Raw genomic sequence first — 23737 nt, forward strand, 5'->3', positions numbered from 1 at the left:
CTTTTGGTCTGTGGGCAAGGTAGGACTCAGGAGAGAGGGCTGTCATCCTGGAGGTGAAGCAACCGCTACATTCTCTAAGGATTCAGGAGGCCACGCCATCTTTGTCTCAGAGTTCATTCTACTCTCTGGGCACTTGATGTAGATTCCTGTTCAGGATTAGGAGACACTGGCTCTAGACACCCTTATGCCAGGAATCTCACTGAGTCTCTGAATCTGGAGGAGGCCCTGGAGGCAAGGCTGGGCTCCCAGATAGAATGGGCTGCTCCCCCAGTGGAGGGTGTGGGTGTCCCCAGAGGCCTGGCAGAGGGCTCTGGCCTCTTCTCTCCAGGTGGCTCCCCTTTCTACAGCTATGCTTCAGGGCAGCCCTTGGGCTCTCCAGCTCCCACCGGGGCCACAGGGAGGGACATGAGCCTCTGAGGGCTTGTAGCTCACAGCTTCCTCCCACCTCTCCGACCACGGCCTGGCACTTCCGGGTCTGGGTTTGAGGGAGTCAGTCTGTGGCTGTATGACCTTAGGCCCAGGTCCTGGGTTGCAAAAAAGCGCTCAGGCCTGGGCCCATCACCTGGGGCCAGGCACAGCTAGGAAGGGCTGAGGACCGGAGGGGAGCAGCTCAGGGTTGCTGTGCAAGAGGACGGATATGGAGGGGATGGGCAGAAGCAACAGCTTAGGCCCCTTGTATCTTCAGCCTCTGGGCCTTCAGGGAGGAGCAGCTTGGCTTCCATGGCCCCTGGCGGTGGCTAGTAAGGATCTAAGTCTGACACTGGCATTCTGAAAGGGCCGCTGGGTGCAGCCAGGACAGGCAGGGCTCCTGGCCGGGACTCCGTACGCAGGCCATGGAAGGGATCTCTGGGGCTGGAGATGGGCAGGAACTGCCCCTCAGCAGAGTGAAGTTTGCAGGGTTGGGGCAGGAAAAAGGACAGGCATAGAATTTCAGGCCTCAGAGTCTGAGGTGTCTTTGAGGGTTCTGGGCACCAATCTGAACTGGAGGCCATTCAGAGAGAATCCGTGTTTCCTCCAGCACCCAGAGAGAGGGAAAGGATTGGGGAATGCCTGGAACATGACTGGACTTGGTTGGAGGCCTACAGGAGTCACTTCCTTCCCTGCAGTCTCTGGAAATAAGCCCACAGGTCCCTCATTCTGGGCTTTCTTGGGTGAAGCAGGAGAGGTCACTGCTGGGCAGGGTCCTGCCAAGTTCTCATGGCACAAATCCAGGAGCTCACAGGTGGAAGGACCAGATCATGAGAGTACGATTTAGGGCAGCTGTCCTGGACAGACTGGGAGGGCCTGGAAGGGTCAAGCAACAGTTAACCCCTCCCACATCCATATCTCTTCCCCCAAAGGCTACAAGAAACCCACTTGTCAGGAGAACACAAGTCTAAGCAAAGGCAGAAAACTACCCGGCTGGGTGGTAAGTCAGGGAGGTCCTGGGGGGTCCCAGGTGACAAGCAGAGCATGGCTGTGTGACTGGGGACAAGCCGTGAGCAGAGATTCTGGTAGTTCTGGGTGTCGGGGGACCTGGGGGCAGGTACAGTTCCCACACCTGGTCCAGATTGGGGGCAGGCTAGCTCCCACTAGGATGGGGAAGAGAAGTCAAGGATGTTAGCTGGGAGACAGGATTCCATTCCAAGAGTTTTGAAGGCAGGATCTCAGGTGGAGGAGGAGCAAGACTGGACCTAGGTTCCAAAGGCAGGAATCGCAGCGCCAGGGCCAAAGCGGACGGGCAGCCACGCTGACTTGGGCTTACTTCCCAAAGCGACTGACCCAGGGCTTCTTAAACACTAACTGATTTTTTCCTTAATAAAAATAAGATTCATGTACCACAGTAACTAGAGCCAGGCTGAGCCTTTACCGGCTCTATGCGGAATCTGGTACAAGTTACTGGAAGGAGGCTGGAGAGCCAGGAGGGGTCTGGGAGCGCCCACCACTAGATCCCTGCTTGGCCTTTCATAAACCTCATCGCCAGCTTGGGCCTTAGAGACCTCATGAGTGTAAGGGGCTGCTGGGTCACAGCAGAGCTTTCCAAACTGTTGTCCGTGAAGCCCAGCAATCTGAGCAGGTGCCCATGGGCCTTTATGGGAGTCAGACAAGGGAGACCAGAAACCCCCTACCCACAGCTGCCTGGAGCACTTCCATTTTTAAGCTTGACACATTGGGTTTCCATGTAGGATTCTACAGAGAATCCGCAACAAGAAAAGGAATGAAAGGGAAAGGAAAGGGGGAAACAAAGAATAGAAAAGGAAAGGAAAGGAAAGAAAGAAGAGAAGACAAGGGTTCTGAGCTGGAGGATCTCCAAGCTGCTTCGGTCTCATTCTTCTCTGACTCATCACGGTGCTCTTCTGCCCACATTTTCCAGAACCACTTCTGTTCCTTTCCGCCATCCTCTCAGGGAACAAGCCATCCAGAAGCCCAGAAAAAGCCACTGGTTCGATCTCATTTCCCAGCTCAGAGGAGGGCTGGCGCACAGAGGAGGAAATTGGGGGGTTTATGTGGGCTGGGAGGGAACAGATTTGAGGCCCTGAGCTGTAAATCAGGCTCAGAGGTTTGGATTCCTTGCTGCGTGACCCTCAGATGCCCCCTCCACTCCAGACACCGGCATGCTAACACCCAGGCTGTCCCTGGAAGCCGGGCCCACTCTGACGAGTTGTTTTGATTTTTCAGGAAAATCTACTCAAAGCCAAACCTTCCCTCCCAAAAACAACACAGGCAGGGATTTTCGATGTGCTGAGAGATGAAGGGTTTGGGTCTCTATGCCACGGTCCGGCCGGTGAGACGCACAGACAAGATCCACACCTGAGACAGCACCTATGGCTCCTCCCTGCTTCTTCTCTTTGCTCTACACACCTCCCAGTCCGGCCAAGGCTCTGGGCTTCCTGACATATTTTAAATAGCTTTGCTCTCCCACTTGCCAACCTGACAACACCCAACCCACTGGTCCAGGAATTCCACAATTGCTTGGAGATGGGGCAAGTCCAGCTTGAACTGGGGACCTCCGTCATGGGCACACACACCACCCAGAGAGAGCACTCTGCTGCCCCTCACCCAAGAGGAGGATTGGTTGACACCATCTGAGCCTGTCGGGTAGCGGGGTGAGCTCTAGGCCAGGAGTCAGAAGAGGAAATCCTTGGAGCCAGCACCCACGGACCCTCCCTCCCTGTGAGGGCCAGTGACTCAGTTCCTCTTTCCAAACCTGTTTCCTCACCCATGAAATGTGGGAGAGCCTTCACTCTCTCAACCAGTATTAACCACGTGCCTGCTCTCTGGTGAAGTGGTTCTCCCTGACCAAGTTCACAGCTCAAGGAATGGCATGGAAGTCCCATCAGTGGAATTCACTCTGGAGTCAGCAGGGTATCTGATGTCAAAGGCAGTCCTGCCTCTGGAAGGAAGATGAATGAGAGGTGTTCTCACCCCTTGTAAAGCTCGCAGTGCAGCGAAGGGAAGTGTGATGGCCAAGGATCATCGCCTAACAGCGTGGTGAATGCCCCGTTAGTTCTTCCCTGCTGTGATGTGGGCACACAGAGGCCGGTCCTCCAGTCTGTGCCCCTGAAGAAGTCACAGCTCAGTTGAATTTTGAAGGCTGAGCACTGAGCAGGGAAAGGGAGATGCAGAGAAGAATATGGAAAGGAGAGAGTTTGGTGGGCTGGAGGATTTCAAGTAATTCCTGGAGGACGAGACGCTGCGGGGTGAGAAGGGCAGGGATGAGGTAAATCAGATCTCCGTGTGTTTCAGCTTCTGGGCTTTACTCTTTCCTTCCTGTTGTTGTTATTTTCCTGAAGGCAATGGGGAAATGCTGCAATGCAGGAGAATATGATCATCACATTCGTATTTTAGAAATCAAAGCTGGCTGTCTTGTAGGGCATGGTTTGGAGAGGAGAAGAAGTGGAAGGCGAGGAGATCACTCAGGAAGCAAGTACAGGAGGTGACGGTGTCGCCACCCCTGCCAGGCAGGATGGGAATGAAAGAGGAAGCAAACTCGAAGACTAGAGTAAGGGCTGTGAGTAGAGGAGCCGTCTCCATTTCTGACTTTCTAGGACTCGACAGCTAAAGAAATCTGCCCGCACGCACTCCACCTCCCACTTTTCCCCACCCTTCCTCCCACCTCCCACACACCCCGAAGTCTGGCCGGACCCTCCCACTCCCAGGCTGGGATAAGAGGTGTGGCAGCGGGCCCAGGAGTCCCCGCCATCCTCTCCCCCAGCACGTTCTGCTGCCTGAGCAGTTGGCTGCCGCCATGAGTGTTAATTGGAGAGACATCTGAAGTGACCAGACTGGTTACTCCACAGCCATGATAGACACACTCCATCTGCTCTAACAAGGCGCGTCTCCGGCACACAGGAGGCCAGCTCCCTTCCCTGAGCCCGGGACTTGTGAGAAGTGAGACTCACAGAAGTTAGATTTATAGGCTTTCAGACTGAAGACCCCCCCAGGGAACACTGAGCCCAAGCTCTGGTTTGATGAGAAGAAAACTTAAGGCCGAGCATCTCTCAGGGTTACTCTCAGACTCAGGGCCTGGAGGTCTGCCCGCCCGTCCTCTGTAGGTCAGGTGTGTGGCCAGGGCACTGAGCTTCTAAAATCGTAAGCTACAGGGAACTATATTTAGTACCTTGTAATAGTGTATAATGAAAAAAATGTGAAAAGGAATATATATATATATATGTGTGTGTGGTGTATGAACCACTATGCTGTACACCAGAAACTAACACAACATTGTAAACTAACTATATTTCAATTAAAAAATTAAAAATTGAAAATTAAAAATAAATAAATAAATAAAATAAACAACAAGGTCCTACTGTAGAGCACAGGGGACTCTATTCAATACCTTGTAATAGCCTATAATGAAAAAGAGAGTATGAAAAGGAATATATATGTATCTGTATAACTGAACTCATATGCTGTATACCAGAAGCTAACATTGTAAACCAACTACACTTCAATTTAAAAAAATAAATAAAATACAATAGAAGTTTAAAAAATTTAAAAATAAAAATAAAATCATGAGCTGACCAGAATTGTGCCTGCCACAGACCTGCTCAAACTGTCCTCTAACTGGTAAGTGTCATGACTAGACTTTAGGATGAAATTTTCATAGAACCCATCAATTTCTTGGAAATGTTTTATTTAAGTTACTCTATTATCTAGCTGGAAGGGACTTTAGAAATAGTTCAGTCCAATGACATTCTCAATGGTATTTGCTTATTTAGTGTTTGTTTTGTTTTATTTTAGCAGCAGAGCCTTTTTCAGGTGGTGAAGCTGAGGCTCAGAAAGGAGACACTTGGGCAGGATGACATTAGTGAGTAAGTAACATAATACGGTTGGAACCAAGCTCTTGGAACCCCAAGCACATATTCCACTTCTATCATCTTGTTTGGTCTTCCCAACAACTCCCACTGCTGCCCACCCTCGGGCCCACCACTGATGGGGACAGGGAGGAGGAAAGCTCCATGATGAATAAGCGTCTGTCTGATTTTAAGCTCTAAAATCTTCCAGAACAGACTCTTTTAATATTACCTAATAGTGACATGGCATTGTCTAATTATTTATTCAGTCTCACACATATAATCCAATGTTCACTGTGAAGAATGTCGTGTACGCCCATTTTACAGAAGACGCAGAGAAAAGAGGAGTGAATGACCACACAGTCAGCAAGAGGGAGGGCCAAGAGCCAGCTGTGTCAGTGCTCGGGCCCCACCAGGGGCCCCTGTACCCAGGAGCTCCCGCTCATCCTGACAGTGCCCACACTCTCCTCAGTCGCCTTTGCAGACTGAACTCCAGGGTGAAGGGCGAGAGCCCCAGTTGCTAAGCCGCAGCGTCACATATAACACTGCCACTCCCGTGATCGTAGTTCATCAACGGGGAGACGGAGGTCATTAAAGAGACTAGTCTGGGACCTGCAATTAACTGGGAGCAAAAGCTTCCTGAGGAGCCAGCAGCAGCTGGAGGTCTCGGTGAAGAGAAGAGGGACATCTCCTTCCTGAGAATCACATAACACCGGGACGCCCCAGCACGGCCTCCTCTGCAGCCCTGGTGCTGAGGAGGTAAGCAGGTTGGCCATGTCCGCCAGAAGGACAAAAGCGAAGCTGTGTGGCCCGTCCTGACATCAGCAGGGTCTGCAGTGCAGGTAAGACTGGGTGCCGGGACGACTAACTAGGTGCTCGTAGAAGGCCCTGGTCATCTGTGGGCGCATCCTCCATCTGGATGGGGGACAGAGGACCAAGCCCGGGAGAGACTCGGGACAGGTCATCCCCTTCCACCAAGGACACTTTCAGAATACGTTAAATCTGGCTACAGTGACCCTGAGAGGGAGAGAAAGCTGTGCAAAATGCAGCTCTAAGCAAGACTATGGCTTTTTATGGAAGGGGGCTTCAAACACATCCTAATTTAGCCTATTTTTGATCATGTGGTGATTGAGTCACTTGGCAATGACAGCTGCCTGATTCTTGGAAGCAGCTAACAACTCTCCCACGACAGTAATAGTGATAAAAATAATAAGAATAGCAGTGGGAGTTATTAGTATACATATATATTCCAATAACTACTATGATTTTAAGGACAGCTAACAGATATAAACGGTTTTTAGCCTACGACAGTCTTACTGCTCATTACTGCATTTGCTTTTCACAAAACTCATAAGCAGGGCAGCAATGGCAACCACACTCATTTGACAGAAGAAGAAACAGGCCCAGGGACTAGGAGTGGGTCACCCAAGTCACAGTAAATTAGTGGCAGAGCAGCCAGGATTTGGAGCTGGGAGAAGAGAGGAGCAAAGTTTAGTCATCTGGACCCACCAAGTCCCACAGAAGAGGGGTGTGGATTTCCCTTTGGAAAGGGATGCTTTTTGTCCATCCTCCTGAGCAAGGAGACATTGGAAGACTGCACTGTTGAATGGGGAGTCAAGACTCCCAGAGACCCAGCTGTGCATGTGGGATGTGCCTTAAAGAAACACTTTAAAAGGGGAGATTCTCACCTCTGAGCCTTGAGCACAGAGTGGACAACTTTCACAGCTGCCGTGGTTTCACCTACGTGACAGATGCCAGAGAACCAATGGAACAGAATGAACAAAAGGCCATGTAGATGCACCTCTGGCATCGCTCCTAAATCACGCTTACTCTCTGCCTTGTCTGTCGGCTCCTGCTGCTCCGATATGAGAACCTTCTTGATGTCCAAGACTTTATCTTTTCTTTCTGTGTCCTCAATGCCGATTACACTGCCAGGCACACAGCAGTGTGTGGTATGTGCTGAACTCATGTGTGCATAGAGGAATAAATGGGTACATCAAGACGCAACTGACTTGGGACCTGGGGAGACAGGAAATGCAACTCAACTGAGATAACCTGCTCCTTGGTGCCAAGAACTTGGTCTCTGTGGGTCCTTCCCTATTGGACCTCTAATATGTATTCTCTCAGAAAGTTCAGTGAGAACAAAAACATCATGGAGTCTGGAAGAGGAAAGGTTAAATAGTGGCGTAAGCCCCAAGGCATCACGATCAGGCACTGCTTAATAAATGCTGCATAGATGTGCCCCCACCACACCAGGCCTGGCAACGCAATGTTGCTAACCTGCTGGAAACCCAGCCACCTGAAATGATGCCCTGTCGCGGTTCCAGCCCACCTGGCTTCACACAGACAACAGTTTTATTCTAGTTCTGGGACTTCACCCAAAAGACTATTTGATTTAAATGCAAATACCCCAAAGAGGGCATTGGATTTAAATTCAAAAGCATAGCAGGTATCTACATGTGAAAAGCTCTGTGTTGGGTGCCCAGGGGATAAGACAACTAATCTGATTGGTCCTTCTTTCAAGGAGTTTGCAATATTATGAAAGACAAGATAGTACCAGGCAAATAAATAAATGTTAAGTAGAGAATATTAGTTCCCTCTTGCAGCTTTAAAAAATTACCACCCACTTAATGGCTTTAACTGACACAAATCTATTGTTAGACAGCTAGCTCTGGAGGTCAGAAGTTTAAAATGAGGCCGCTGGGCTGTGTTGTTTACAGATGCTCCAGGGGAGAATCTCTTTCCTTATCTTTTCCAGCTTCTAGCGGCCAACTGCATTTCTTGGCTCCCTGCCTCCTTCCTGCGTCTTCAAAGCCATCGGTGGAGCAGCCTCTCTCCTCTCTGACCTCCTGCTGCCCTTTTATAAGGACCCTTGTGATTACACTGGATCCACCTGGAGAATCCAGGATAATTTTCCCATTTCAATCAAGATCCTTAATTTAATAACATCTGCACACTTCCTTTTGCCAGGTGAGATAACATGGTCCCAGATTCTGGGGATTAGCACACGGGTGCTGTCCGGGACCATCATTCTGTCGAGGACATAAAGGAACAGTTAGAAGCTTTGGGAGGACAAAGAAAGCCACGGTGAATTCCAGCAAGACGCTTGGGGTCAGAAGGGCATCACAAAGGAGGCAGCATTTGGACTGATCCTGAAGGACAGGTAGGATTTTCTAGGGCAAGAAGACCAAGGAAATGATGACAGATAATCAGGTGAGAGTGGACTATAAGATCTAAGAATATAAAATACAAGATCATGGGAGGGAAGCAGTGGCAAAAGAGGCTACTGGAATCATCGAGGCCAAACTGAGGATCGCCGCCAGTGCCCCGTGAAACCATTTGTGTTCTTTTTTTTAAATTTTTAAAAATTTTTATTTAAAAATTTTTAAATTTTAATATATTTTTATTGAAGTATAGTCAATTTACAATGTTGTGTCAGTTTCTGGTGTACAGCACAATGCTTCAGTCATATAGAAACATACATATATTCGTTTTCATATTCTTTTTCAACATAAGTTACTACAAGATATTGAATATAGTGCCCTGTGCTATGCAATAGAAACTTGTTGTTTATCTATTTGTGTTCTTTACGCAGGGAGTCCTCAAACATTTTTTAAAAATATCCTGTCCTTCTAACGACAACATGAGGTGCAGAAGAGTAAGGCAATCTGTTTGAAGTTGTAGTAGCCAGACCAAAAGATGATGACCTAAACCACTGGCAGTGGGGCTGGAAGAGAGAGGGAGGTGTAGTGACACTGAAAAGCTAAATTGCATATAGAAGGAGGAACCTGGCAGAGACAGAGCTATGAATACAATAACTTGATACCCTTGTACTAGATGAACCATTAGCCAAAGTGTGTATAGGAAAAGAGGTTTGGGGGAGGAAGGGAGGGCTTCAGGTTAGGACATGCTGTTGAATCCAAGGTGCCTGTGAGGCATCACAAGTGGAGATGCCAGCAGGTCGGTGGGGGTTCAGAATTGGACGGTCACGTACCTCTGGCGGCAACACATCTGTCTGGTGCACGGGTCGCGGCTAACATAAGTTTTTAAATGAGGTGCTGAGAATTGTCATCATGTGGCAGAAATTCCAGTTCTCAAAATCGGAGGAATCTTGACAAGAAGACACACCGCCACCCCTAGGCTAGCGATTCTCAGACATGATGTTTCCAGGGGGCCACAATGAGGGAGCAATTGTGTGTGCTGTCTTCAAAGAAACAGGAACAGAGCCCCTGTGTCCCCGTGATCAAAGCCAGCCTGTGCAGGGCTCAGGCTGTGAGCAGAGGCAGGGAAGAGTGGGTGAGAAGACAGAGCTATCTTGGGGGGGGGGGCTCCCTCCCCTCCATATGTATGGGTTCCACCCCAACCCCCCTTCTACTTTCCTCCCTCCATGATCGATTGCCTCTCCTTCCACTTAGATTGCTTTCTCTCTTTCCCATCAAGGCTCAGCTCAGATGCCACTTCCTCTGTGAAGCCTTCCATGATTCACCTGTAAGGACATAATACTCTCTCCCTACCACTGGTTATATTTTTAAATGATTTCCTGCCTGTAGTATCTAGTATAATCATCTGTGTTAATAAGTATTACAATCAGTATTAAAACATTTTTGTATTTAAGGCTCTCTTCTTCACCAAACTCAGAATTTCTTGAGAGTGCAGGTTTCGCCTGATCCATTTCTGTGAGCACACTAGCCCCTTACATAACGCCCTGAACACCGTCAGTGCTCCTTAAATGCAGGGTGAATGGATTAAAAATAGTTGGTTGGGCACTTATGTTATCCCTTCCTCTCTCTCCCGCCCTTTAATAAACAGACTTTGAGTGACATCCTTGTGGGCAGGGGTCCGTTCTTACTAAACTCCCAAAGCATCCCTTATGGATACTTTTCAGATGGCCGGAGCTCAGCCAATTATCATTGAACTCAGTTGTGCTGACGACTACCATAGTGAAGAGACCTAGAATAGCGCGCCCTGGGGCATAAGCCTGTTGAACCAGTACGCATGAGACATCTTTAGGGCAGGAACTCTGCCTGTCTGATTCTCAGCAGTAGCTCCCTATTTTGTGTTTGTCATATTCTAGGTACTTGATATTCGCTGAGTGTTTGACTACCTATAAGACAGAAAAACAACAGAAAGTAAGAAGGATGATTTCTAAGAAAATTCTCTCTCTCCTAACTGTACAACTGTACATTTCATTCTGCATGCCTTGGAAATTCTGAAATGAAATAGAAATTTCAGTTCCCATCATTACTGCAATGGCTTGTTCTTTGATATATAGTTGCATTTTCTTGGGGGAGGGTATAGCTCAAGCGGGAGAGTGCATGCTTAACATGCAGGAGGTTCTGGATTCAATCCCCAGTACCTCCTCTAAAAATAAATAAAATAAATAAACCTAATTACCTCTTCCCCCTTAAAAAAAAAAAAGAAAAGAAAAGAAAAAAGAAAATGCATTTTCTCAAACAAAATTTTAAATAAATTTTTTTCAATTTAAAAAAAAGAAAAAATGCATTTTTCACTTGATTCTGCAACCACCTGTGGGGAAGGGGAAATTATAGTTACCTTATTGTACAAGTCAGAAAACTTAAAGCTCAGAGAGGTAAAGTGATTAGCCCAGGGTCACAGAGCTGTGGCCAAAACTCCGGGTCTCTTGAACCCAAGTTCTATGCTTTCCCATTAGACCTCACCGCATCTTAGCCCCCAGTCAGGTAAAGCTCTATACGTGTGAGAAACAGTGCATGTAAGACAAATTCTCCAGTCTGCGGTTGCTGCCTCTCTCATGCAGGCTTTAGCTGGTGCATTCACTGGGTCATTTAATTCTTTTCTCTATTAATGCAAGGTCAGTCCAACCGTGTCAATACTCTGGGTAGTGAGGCCCAGGGTCTCTGGTCGCAGAGGGGGAGAACATAACGGTGGAAAACATAAGACTATTTAGGTATCATCCACTTTTAGCTCGTTGCCCAGAAATGGAGAAACTGATGCTCAAAGAGGAAGTAACTTTTGAGTTTTCCCGAATCCAGATCTAATTTAAGTCATTGTACCATAACTTCTCAGTGTCTCACAAAGACACAGGGGCAATCAAAACTGGATTTCCTGTTTTAGGAAAAAAATGTGAGCCTGGCCTGCATTTGCCCTGACCTGGTGGGGAAAGCCTGAATTAATGAGGCAACAAGGAATAAGAGGCACTTATCTCAGGGAGTTGAGGGGAGGGAGCAGTGCAACCCTAGATCCCTCAGAGCAAATCCCACAGCAAGGATGCTATCAGAAGCCCAGGGGGACTGAAGCCACATCCCTTGAGGAGTGGGACAACCTGAGGGTCTCTGCCCCCAGCCCCCCATTGCCTCTCCCTGTGCAGGTGGGCTGGAAACAGGCTGAGCCCACAGGTAAACCTGAGTGGTGCCCCCAGGGGAGGACCCATCCAGAAAGCCCCAGATCTAGCCAGCCTCCAGGGGACACAAGGACTTGATTTCTTCCATAAACTTGCTGAAAAAAGACAGTCTCACTTCCCCCACTTTTTCCTCTGTAAAGCGTGGTAGGGCAGCCAGGGCAATTAAAGGTGATTTCATCACTGACAGACACCAGCATATTGGAACATCACTGTTTTATCTTACTTTCAAAGAAGTAGATCATTTCACCAATAAACAAGGCAAGAAAAGGGGGTTTTCTGATTTTTGGCATTAAACAGTATTTTCTCCATGAGTGCTTAAAGCACTCTATACCCGGTCATCACTTGATAGTTTATTAGATATTTTCATATTCCTTGTGGAGGAGGCAAAACAGGTACTCATTCATTCACCGGGTAGATACTAGGTAATGGCAAGGAGCTGGGCTAGATGCTGGGAAGACAAGTGCAAAACGTGGCAAAGGGGAAAACTGAGACTCAGGAAGATGATGGGATTTTGTCTAGGAGCACAGAGCTGTCCAGCAGGGGAACTGGAACCCAGACCCAGCTCTGCCACGCGGCCGTGTCCTTGTGTCCACGTATCTCACCCCTCATCTCTGCACACAGAAACTCAGAAGGATGATCATCTCTCCCTCTTCCTTTCTTCTCCTAATTTACATATTGCTAAATGATGAAATTATACAGTACATAATTCCACAGCAACTCTGCTGCTTAAAAAAAAAATTGGGAATGGAGTAATTAGGCAGAAAGGATTCTCAATTAGGCAGTGGATTCTGTTTCTAAAGCAGAAAATGGGGAAGAGATATTTTTTAACTGTCTCTTGCATATATTGCCACAGAATGATTACTGCCTCAGAGAGCAGCAGCCTAGCTCTGAAATGGAACCTTCTGAGCTGGCCTCCAAGCAGAATTTTGTATCTGAGTTTCCTGCCCAGTTCCAGACCCTCAGATTTTGGAGGATCTCCGACACCAAGATAGGCAGTCAGGACCACCACTGAATTCTAGATGTCTTCTCTAGTTTTCTTTGTTTATTTTGAGGTAGGAAATGTAAAAAGAAAAGTCCAGAGGTCTTTCTAGGATCCTTTGTGCTGGGAAGCAACAAAAAATGATGGGAAGTATCTGAGTTTTCCAGAGCTGGTCCTGAATTCCTGAGCTGCCATCTTCAAGCTGGATGGCCCTGCAGAATTCTACCTCTCAGAGCTTTAGTAGGCTAATGAACACTGGTAATTCCAACCCTATCCAAAAATAGTGAGGATGATGGGAAGCAATAGTAGGAGCTAGCATATAGTAGAAATTCTTCCTACTAAAGTTCATTTCTTTCCCTAAAAGGGGATGTTCCCTATGTTCAAATCAAGGTAAGTTTAATAATAATGGGAGGAAAAGGCAGGTTTGTCAAACTGCTATTTTGTCTGTGGCATCAGAGGATGTAACTAGAATCAGTGGGTAGAAATTCAAGTCATATATAGCTCAGTCTAAAAAGATGATTTTTGTAGAACCGTTCAGTAGAGCTTTTCAGAAGCTGAGTTTCCCATCACTGGAGATAAACAAGCAATGGTTCAACAACCATTTGGAAGAGATGCTTTAGGAATAATTCCAGCTGCCAGTTATAGCTGAACAATTTGACCACTTAAGACTTTTTCAAAGCTGAAATTCCATGATTCTGACTGTGGTCTTCCTTTTGTAGCATGAGGGAAAGACCAACACTGAGTTCATTTGCAAGGACTTGTCTCTGCCCCAAGGAGAATGTGCCCAGATATCTTAACTTTGAAGATCCTGTCCTTCTTCCTCCTGCATTACTGCTATGCACTGGGTTAATACAAACAGCATCTCATCCTGTCCCTACACTATGATTTCCAGGAGACTGTTAAAGAGAATTATAGGTCAAGTTTAGACTAAGAGCAAAGGAGTGAGCCTCCTGGTTTCCCATGTCTTTTCATGCAAATTAAAATCTGAAAGGCCCCCATAATTATTCACAGTGGGATACTGGCTCTGCTGATGTGTTATTTACTTGGTTGTTCCCTGGAAGATAAATCATCTCTTGGATATGGACACCAATAAGAAGGCCACTATTCATTGTTCCAAATTCTGCATGTTCTGCAAAGGACTACATCTTTGCCACAGTGGCCAGTAAAATCGTCCAAGTGTCTTTAATGGATAAGCCTCACAAAGCTAAATGGATTTGATGCCAGACTCTGAGTGAAACAGAAAACTTAACCAACCCACTGAGGTTGACACATCTTTGTATTTTCAGGGAAAGCGTAGCTTTTTCTATGAGTTTCTTGGCAAGATTCCGTTAGACTGAAATTCATTGGAAGTACATGATGGGATGAGAAACATTGATAAGAATGATCCTTCACATGGGTGCTTACACAGCCATTACTTCAAAACTTGGTTAATTAAAAATGTACAAATACCCCCCATTTTATAGTTGGTTAAGAGTTTCCCAGGAAGGAATTACATAATCCACATGTGAGGAACCACGGTATCAGAGATCAGTTGTGGTTTACAAAAAGATCTAGTCCAAATGGCTTAGAGAAATTAGCAATGCTTCTTTTTTGTGTGAAGTCTTTTGTAAAGTCAACCCTCTGTAAAAAGAGGTAAATGTGGGGCTGCTCTGGTGCCGGCAGGCAGAAGGTCAGATTTTCAGTTGAGGAAGCGGAGGCACCCGAGTTAGGAAATGACTCATTTGGGATAACACAATGGGCAGGACTGGAACCGAGACCTTTACCCACTCAGCTGGGAAAGCACGAAGGAACTGGCAATAAAGGAAAAATAAGAGAGAAGCCCAGTCCTCAGACATCTGGGAAGCACGGGGCTCTCCAACCCTGAAAATGTATCCCACACTTCAAAATTCCGGGCCCCAGCTTTCAGACATCTGCTGGAGGGCAGAGGACAAGGAAGGGAACCTCAGTCATCAGGTTTTGAATGTTGACCTAGTCAGACTGACGAGAAGCACCAGACCACCAGGGAAGGACCCCTCCCATAGGAAAGCAGGCAGCAAACCCCCATAGTACCAGACAGTCAGCAGCTGCTCGCGAGGGGCTTCTCTAGGGGTGGTGATGCTGTGTTCCATCCTCGGTAAGCTATAGTTTTCAAAGGGCTTTCACATTCACTCTTTAGTGAGATCTTCCCACCAGTCCGGTAAAGCAGCAGGGGCTGGTGTCATCATCGTCATTTTACAGGAGAGGAAACTGAAACTTGGAGAAGCTAAGTGATGTGGTTCTGGCCATAGTTAGTAAAAGGTGGCTCTTGAGTGATAACTGGGCTCTGAGTCCTTGTGTGGTTCTCTTCCTACATCGTAGCCCCCCGGTTGCTTTGGGTGATCTGTGGCAGCCAGAAAGGAAGATGTTAGAGATCTTCCTAAACATGTTCAGGGGACATCTCTGATGTACTGGGAAGGTTCACACCTCCCTTGGTTAAGTGTCACCATATCCCCAAACGGTGATGACCACATGGCTGCCATAAAAACCATAATTTCCTGCTCTTTTTCCTAAATATTACTATAGGGAGAAAGGTAGAAGGAAGTCAGGCAGAGGCACATGGGAGCTGGGATTCTGTGAAGCTCATCAATTTTTAAAGTTCATGAACTTTAATCATGTTCTTCCAAAAGGAAATACAAGACCGCATGTCAAATCATTCCTAGTAGATCATCTGAGGGAGCTATGATTCTTGCTCCAGTTGGAGGAAACACAACATGCAATTAATGATTAAAGAATATGTATATGAATACACATATGAAAAATATATATGCATATGTATGTGAAAATATATATGAAAGTTATATATTTAAATAATTCACAAATAATTATGTATAAACAATATATAATATATTTATATATTTATTATATATAATTATATAACATGCATTAAGTATAATTATAATATATTATATTTTGAATATAATATGTATTATATATTTATATATTTTATAATATATGTTTTATATACAGACAAGGTAAATAGTTCCCAAATGCAAATAGTGTCTTGTAGTTTTGGAAAAAGTAATAAATTCACATTGATTATGTGTCAGTATTAGAAATTTTTATGATGTTATATAACATTGGCTAATTTTATGCTAGGCACTATATTAAAGGTTTTGCATATATTTATAACAATAATACTACTAACAAATCCCTCATTTTCCATCTGACACTAGCCTTGCAGTAAGTGTGAGGACTTGATCTGAGTCCCCAGGCAGTCCTCTCCTGGTCGCACCTGCACCTCAACGTCTAGAATCCCCTATCCAGTGCTCTCAGACTACTTCCGAGCAGCCTGAGGGGGTGACTCACACGTGTTCTCATACACAGCATCATGTGGAATGTTTCATTTTGCTCCTTCCAGTTCCTTCTGTTGACTCTGACAGTGAACTGGAGGCACAATCTCCACACTGCCACTGCAAATGCAAGTGCAGGTGGCTGTCAAAGGTGCAGACCCCACGCGTAGCTCTACCCTCAAAGCACGAGAGCGAGCTTGGGCTGCCTCCTTTTGTTTCGTAGGACGACGTTCTATGGGCCCCATATTAGAGCTGCCTGGTGCTCCTAATTCTTACAGATTTTAGTGAAACCTTGTTTTCGATTTATTATGAGCATTTTCTCTCCCGAGTTCCAGCATGAGTTGAGGCAGCAGGCAGACCAGAGACTAATGGATACAATGTTCTGAGAATAGCCCCTCTCCTTTCCCAAAGTTCATTTTCTACAGACCTTTGTTAGAGGACCCTACTCTCTTGTCCCTTAGAAACCTCCCTTCCCAGCAGGTTTCTTGGTCACTGCTGCCAATAGGCACCTGCTGATCTGCCCCACAGACCCTCCAGTCCTCCACAGACATCCGCATCCTAGGACGAACACACACACACACACACACACACACACATATATATATATATATATATATTTTTTTTTTTATATATATGTGTGTATGTACATACATCCACAGATGATAAATTGTTCAATTGTGCCATACTAGCAACTGGAGGATACAATTTAGTTGAATGCAAATAACCGTGAGGTAGATTCTTAGGCTGTCTGGCCAAAGTTGCTTGATCTGGAAAAATACAAGAAGCAGAGGTGTTCCAGGGACGTGGAACAGACAGTGGGCTGTACTGTACGTTTTCAAGCATGAATGCCACCGATGTGAAAGCCATTTCCATAATTCAAATGCTCAAACCAAAGGCTGACGGGGCAGCCTGAGCCCGGCTGCGCTGGGATCTCTCGGAGGTGGGTCTTCTCATCTCCTCTTGCTCTCGTTTGCAGAAGCACTAGGACCTGGTCCCTCACCAGACCAACCGCCATCAGCCCGCTTGGAGGTTTTGCTTTTAGAAGGTGAGGCAGAAACTCCTTAAATGAAGAGAACGAAAGACCACAGATCACTTCCTATGTCTATTTCACAGAGGAAGACACTGTTTCAAGGAAGCGGATGTTTTATATCTACACAGTTTTCCACTTAGCCTCTGACCTCTTCTATGCTGCTGTAAATCTGGTGGCTGCCCAGCTGTCAGCTTCCAGGCGGCATTTCTCTCCGATGTCCCATTAGGAGGAGAAAAAGTGCGCCAGAGATGAGGGAGACGGTCTCCGGCAAGGTCCTTTTCCTCCTCTGTCTCGGTGAACAAGGCAAAAGGTGGTAGCATGACATTAACAAGCAGTCGAAGGGAGCGAGGAAGGAAGAGGGTGTGCGTGAGTCTTGAAGAGCTGTCTGTCCAACGATCCTCTCCTCTTGGTGCCTCCAGGGGAGTTGGAACTGTTGCTTAGGAATCGGGTGTGAGGTTGCAGCTGTGAAAACAATTCTGTTCTAAAGCACTCTATGATTTCAAAGTTCGACGTCAATTTTATCTCCAGCCACCAACAGACTAAGTGACCTTGAACAATTGATTTCGCCCCTTGGGTCTTGTTTGCATAGCTAAGAAGAATGTATCTCTCCCCCAAGCATACGTGGAGTACCCACTCTGTACTGCGCTCGTAGTTGTGTGGGGAGAAGAGGGGGAGTGAGGAAAAACCAGCACAGAGTCCTTCCCATCAAGTTCTGACTGGACTCCTCACGTCGGACTCTCCCCTCTTGGCTGCAGTGACGCCATTTTTTTCTCTCTGATCTGACCCTGTCTCCCTCTTGCCACCATCTATGTTCTCGCTCTCCTGAACCATGAATACATGTGCCTGACGTTACACTCTCTCTCTCTCTCTCTCTCTCTCTCTCTCTCTATATATATATATATATATATACACTCCCTAAAAGCCATCGTTCTCACCTTCATAGCATCATCACAGTTATGATTTTTTCCTTATTTTCATTCTTCAATCAATGGCTATCTCACCCACTTGACTGAACTTTTCACGGAGACAAGGCTCACATCTTCTCTTCACCATTCTTTCTCTAGCGCCTAGCACATTCCCTGATACTGAGCAGGCGCTTAATATTTGTTTGTTTGTTTGTTTGTTTTAAAAATTTTTTATTGTTGTGTAGTTGATTTACAATGTTAGTTTCTGGTTAAATGAATGAATGAACATTTGGTTTCTAGTCTGCTTTTCAGTAGATTCTCCTTTGGGCTTATGTGGCTCAATTGCCTCATTTTACAGATGAGAAAACCAAATTCCTGGGGGAAAGAAGCTTGCTCAGCATCACCCTGGGCCTTAGAGGCTGAGCCAGCACTGAACACCAGATTTCTGACTCCAGGAGAAGAACACAGGGCTCTCTCCCTGCTGCTTTTCTTTACTCCTGGAGTGTAACTGAGAGCGTAAGTCTCAGGGCTCACCAGTCTGTGATTACCAAAAGCAAAGGCGGGGGGGGGGGGCTGCTTATTTTTACTGAAAGTATGATAATAGAAACTCTTACTGGCCTGGTTGCCAGAAATCAGCTTCTGTTAAGGTATCCCCCATCTATCGCTGGGAGTCCCCAAAGAGGAGAGTCACCAGGACCCACAAAGCAGACTGTCTGCAACAACCGCCATGCACGGGTCTTAATCCTTGCCCCTCCTCCCACCTGTCTATGACTGATTCCTGTAGAAAGAACTGCAGAAACCTCCCGGCAACTCCACCCACCATTGCAAGAACATCGAGTTTGGCGTCAAGACTGCTGTCTCCAATATTTCCAGTCTGCAGGCTTCAAGATCATTCCCAGAAGGAAAGAAAGCATCTTCTCCCTCCCCCATGCCTTCTGCACTGTCCTCTGTGCTGTCTCACAAAGGCTTGTGTAAATCCTCCCGATCCTGCCGTCTCAAGCCCTTCTCTCCAGCGGAGCCACAAACCAGCCTGAGGGCTGGTGAGGACAGCAGGGACCGCTGATTCCATGCATCCCCTTCCCCAGACGGGCCCCAGGCCAAGTCTGTGAAGGGTCATTGGCGAGGACTGGGACTAGGGGAGTGTGACGTGGTGTTTCCACCACCTTGGTCCAGGCTTGGCAGTCAGAAGTGTGACTTTTCACCAGGACCTGGGCTGAGGCAGCAGAGAAACTCAGAGGTTTAGGCAGCAAAGTGGATGACCTTGCTGCTGCTCGTAACAAAGGCACTTTTTGCTGAATTCAAAGCATCTCAGGTAAAACTGCCCATGATCTGTCGGGGGCTTCCTTCCTATCACTTTGCGTGTCTCACTAAATGCAGCTCTCTGGGCTTCCCACGGGAGGCCCCATCATACATGTGTTTTATGTTTCTAGCATCTCCTCCAGGCTAACTCAATTGTTTTGATGCTGTGGATTTTGTCCAAATGAACATTTGGCTAAAAATCATATGCCAGTTTGAAGGAAGGTGAAATGGGACAGAGCTCTAGTTGGTTTCCCGTAGCAAGATCCCAGGGAAGATGGAGTTTCTCTGATCCCCCCTTCACACCTTCATCTATTTGTTCATTAGGACTGGGGCTGGGATCCGGGGCTACCAGCATGGATGAGACCCAGGCCTTGGCCTCTAGGTGCACTTGTGTCCAACTGTGCAGGACACATGAAAACAGAAACAACCTAGCATCTAGCATGCTACATGCTGAAAAAATGCTGGCCGTAGTGGCGTCTGGGGGAGAAATGCCTAGAATCCAGATATCGGCAGGGCACAAGTCAATTCCAGAAAGATCGGAAATAAAGAAAAAAAAAATGCCCAAACAGGAAATTGGGTATCATATGGACAAATAAAGGCGAGGAAACTGAGTGGGGCAGCAGATGGCTAAGTAGGACCAGATATGGGGTAAGATCACTGAACAGTGTGTATTTGGGCGGCAACTGAACTAAGGCAGGAGGAACAAGAGAGCCCACGGAGGATCAGGGCGTCTCCAGCCCGGGCAGGCCCCGGCGGACTGGGGCTGACACGGCCAGTGAAGCAGAAGGGGCAGCTCACACCCTCTGCTGGACCTGAAGGACCTCGTGGGGCTCTCTGCGGACTCGGCTTTGTTGTGTGACCCCAATTTTACAGTGTTCCGATTTTGAGGGGCAGCTCTCAGTCACTTGATCAAGGTCATATCGAAGGAGATTTAGGGCTATAAGTAGGGCCCCCGGACTGCACAATTCTCCTGGTTGTCTGAGGATGCACAACTCTGCAGAAGACCAGGCACAGAGAGCTCCCCTCAGAGCCCCGGGTGCGGTGGGGAAGTGGAAACCAAGCCGACATTTGGTGTGTTGTAGCATTCCCAGCTCTGGTTTAACACAAGTGATGTGTTTCGCTCACAAACTGGCACTGAGAGCTCATTTACATTTAAATAAGAGGCTTGTTAATGCCAGCAGGAGGACGCTGTCAATGCCAAGGCTGGCTCAGGATTGCTGCCAAGGAGTTTCTAAGAGCATTGCTCTAGGAAACTCCCCCAGAAGAGAAGCAAGCATGCCTTCTCATTAAGACAACTCCACCACAGTGACATTTGCCTCGGAGCGGCAAGCCTTTGGCTGGGCTGGAAGCAAGTTGTTGAATCTGAGAAAGTGATCTGTTGCCAAGACAGTCTTTTAGTTCAGTTTGGCTCCACACACACACACTCCGAGTCCACCTGGCACGTGGAGGGTGGCCTGGTGGGGAGGGCGGCGGGCTCCTCCAGTCACGTTGGGAGTTACTAAGAAGCACGTGCAGGAGATCATCTTGCGACATGAAGAGAGGACCTACTCCGTGGTTGGAAAGCTCTTCACGTGGGAAGTTTCTTCCTGGCATTGATGGGAACTATGTTTGTCTCTTGCAAGGATGGTGCACTCGGATGGCTCCAGATGCCAAGCAGGGAACCCAGAGGAGTGAGACGGGCTGTGTATGAAACCCTCAGAAGTGGTTGTGAGTGTCGCTGTTGCGTCTAAAGGGGAATGCTCTACTCGGCGAGAACTGATTTTGGTTTGGCAAACATGGATCTTGTTCTCCTTAGCTGAAGCACTAAGAGGGAAGTCAGGCAATTAGAATGACAACACAATCAGTAGGTACCATCGTGGGGAAGTACAGAGTCCCCTAGGGGCACATGTGAGTGATGGGGGTTCATAATTCAGAATGTAAAGGTCATGAAGGTTCTGATGTTTAAGTTCACTCTGAAGGATGAGCGGAAGTTACCCAGGCAATGATGCCACAGGAGAGAGGGAAGAGCAGGTGCAAAGGCCCTGAGGCAATAGAGAGAACAATGTACATTCGAGAGCTTAGAGAGACGTTGTATGGCAAGAGCTTAAAATTCTAGGTAGGGGAACGATGGAGAGGTGAGTAGGGACTAGATTGTGAAGGGCTTTCCAAGCCAGTAAAAGAGTTTAGGCTTTAATCTAAGAGTGATGAGGTTAAGGAGAGGAGGAACAGGGTCAGGGTTGATGCTGGCTGAGTCTTCTAAAGGTTAAATACCCTCAGTTCTGTTAAAAGAGGCAGCATGGTGGACAGAGAAGAGCTCGGGACTGGAATCAGAAAGCTATGGGCTCTGTGAACATGGACAAGCCCCATTTATCCCTCCTGTAAAATGGGAAGAACAATACTAATGCTGAGGAAATAATGGGGAAAGGCACCTGTCACACTGTTGGTGGTATGGCAAAATCATAAATTAGGATTAAAATCTTGCCAGGGCTGTTTGACAACTCATACTGGAAGCCTTGAGGATGTACATTCTCTTGGACCTAGTAATTCATTTCTAACATTTAGCCTAAAGAAAAAAATAAGTATTGTTTGCAAGTATTTAATAATTTGATATTCTATGTCATGTTGGTCAAAGGCAAAAAAAAAAAAAAAAAAAAGAGTGTAATTTAAGTGTCTGCTGACTGGATGTACCCTAAGTCCTTCATCCTGCTGAGGTCGTTCAGCGGACAACCACCTTCCTCAGCACCTATCCCTCCATTCTAAGCCTCTTTCCATCTTTGTTTTCCAGGATCCCTCATTCTTGGTCTCCTCTTCACCCCTAGGCTACTCTTCTTCCCTAATACTTCTCACATTCATCCAGCTCTCTCCTCCCCAGTTCCTACCCCATACTAACCAGAGACTCATGAGTGGACTCGACTTGGTGTCTTACCTATTAACAGCACCGAAGAGTCTTAAGATTTATCTCCCTTTCTTGCTTCCCCAGTGGTGTCTGTGAGTGGAAAGATACAATAGAAGGATTTATTTCTCCGTTCATACGCATTATTTCAACCTCTTCCCATTTTAGAAGGCCGAAGAGGCACAATCATTGGGTTTTTGTCTTAATACTCTTACTACCCTTGGAAATAATCTAAGTGTCCCCAAATCGAAGGCAAAATAAGTCATGTCACCACCAGACAATGGAGCACAATGGAGAGGTTACGGTAATGGTGAAGAGCAGGTGTCAACGTGGGAAAACGTTCAGGATCTTTGGTTAAGAAGAAAATGAAAATACAAAACAGCGTATATATTACAGTTTTATTTAAAACTATGGATCACTTGTTGGTATGCAGGAAAGACTGGAAATTGGCATTACTGGTTATCTCCAGAGTTTTGGCTTTTTTTATTTATTCATTTTTTGGTAATGGAGGTACAGGGGATTGGACCCAGGACCTCATGTATGCTGAGCACATGCTTTTACCATTTGAGCTATATTCCCACCCTTAGAGTTTTGGTTTTTAATGGGAGTAATTTTGCTGCTGGCGGCACATGGCAATGACTGGGGACCTATCTGATGTCCTAGTGGGGTGGGAACAGGGTGTTACTGGCGGCCAGTGGGTGGATGCCATGGATGTTACTAAACACCCTGCAGTCAAGGGTCATCCAGCTCTGAATGGCAGTGGTGCTGGGGTCGAGAAGCCCTCCCTTAGATGACGGGCTTAGGGAATACTAACGCTCTCTTTTTCACTTGCCTTTATTTTCTACTTTTTCTACAATGAGCATGTAGTTCATGTGTAGCTTTTTGTTCATTTTTGTAAACACATTAAGAGAATACTTTCGGAAAAGATCTGGTGCAAATACCTATATTTTTGCTCCGAGCTAACTCACGTGAAAGTACTTAGCACAGTGCCTCCGGTTCCTTCACCACCACAGTGCCTTTCTCTCAACTCAGTCCTTTAACTTGGGGCCAAGGGGCAGGTGGCCCTGTCCTCAGAAGTAGCAGATGTCTCTCTCCCCAGGGGTGTTTCTACTCATTCTCCCTACATGCTCTGAGCCTCTAGGCAGTGTCATCCCACAGCTGACCTAGTGAACCTGCTATTCGCATTGTCACGGATGTGGTCCCCTAAGGCATCGCGACAGAACCAGAGGTGCAGCAGGGGTCTGGCCAGAGGAGATGGGGTGCCTTGCACACCCAGAATTCCAGGCTACCCATCCCCCATTCGTGTAGCCATGTCTTGAGGATGCAGTTACCTGGGAGGACCTTTGTCAGGGAATGGTCCTTGTGGTAATCAAAGTATGTTTGCTTGGAAGTTTAATCACTTGAAGAAGTGGTGTATTGCCCCCACAGACTCCTTGGCTGTGAACATTAGTCCTAATTAGTAGCTGCAATAGTGATAATGTAGCAGAGCCTCTGTATTTGATGGCTGTGGTTTCTGGGCCACCAATCATAGTTGAAAAGAAAAAGGCGCTCATTTCTGCCATGTAATGAGTCGTTCATCCCAGTTCCCAGGGAGCTGAAAGGCCCTGTGGGGACCAGGTTTTCCTTTGACCCTAAACCTGGTGGAAACTCAGAGGTTATAGAAATGACTCACACCGCGAGAAAGGTGCA

The 23737-nt window shown here is 46.9% G+C and overlaps 1 long non-coding RNA gene across 2 annotated transcripts in view; it reads left to right on the top strand.

Annotated features, from left to right (window-relative positions):
* Window positions 1-23737, top strand: part of LOC116664348 — a 43496-nt gene that overhangs the window by 11682 nt on the left and 8077 nt on the right. The window contains exons 2-4 of one of the 2 annotated variants that reach the window (XR_004320847.1): window positions 2659-3700; window positions 5224-5294; window positions 8247-8439. This is a non-coding gene — a long non-coding RNA (uncharacterized LOC116664348). The remainder of the gene's footprint in view (window positions 1-2658; window positions 3701-5223; window positions 5295-8246; window positions 8440-23737) is intronic. The other variant, XR_004320846.1, reaches the window with a different exon arrangement.

Source organism: Camelus ferus, chromosome 1 (genome assembly GCF_009834535.1).
Source record: "Camelus ferus isolate YT-003-E chromosome 1, BCGSAC_Cfer_1.0, whole genome shotgun sequence".
Lineage (NCBI taxonomy): Eukaryota > Metazoa > Chordata > Mammalia > Artiodactyla > Camelidae > Camelus > Camelus ferus.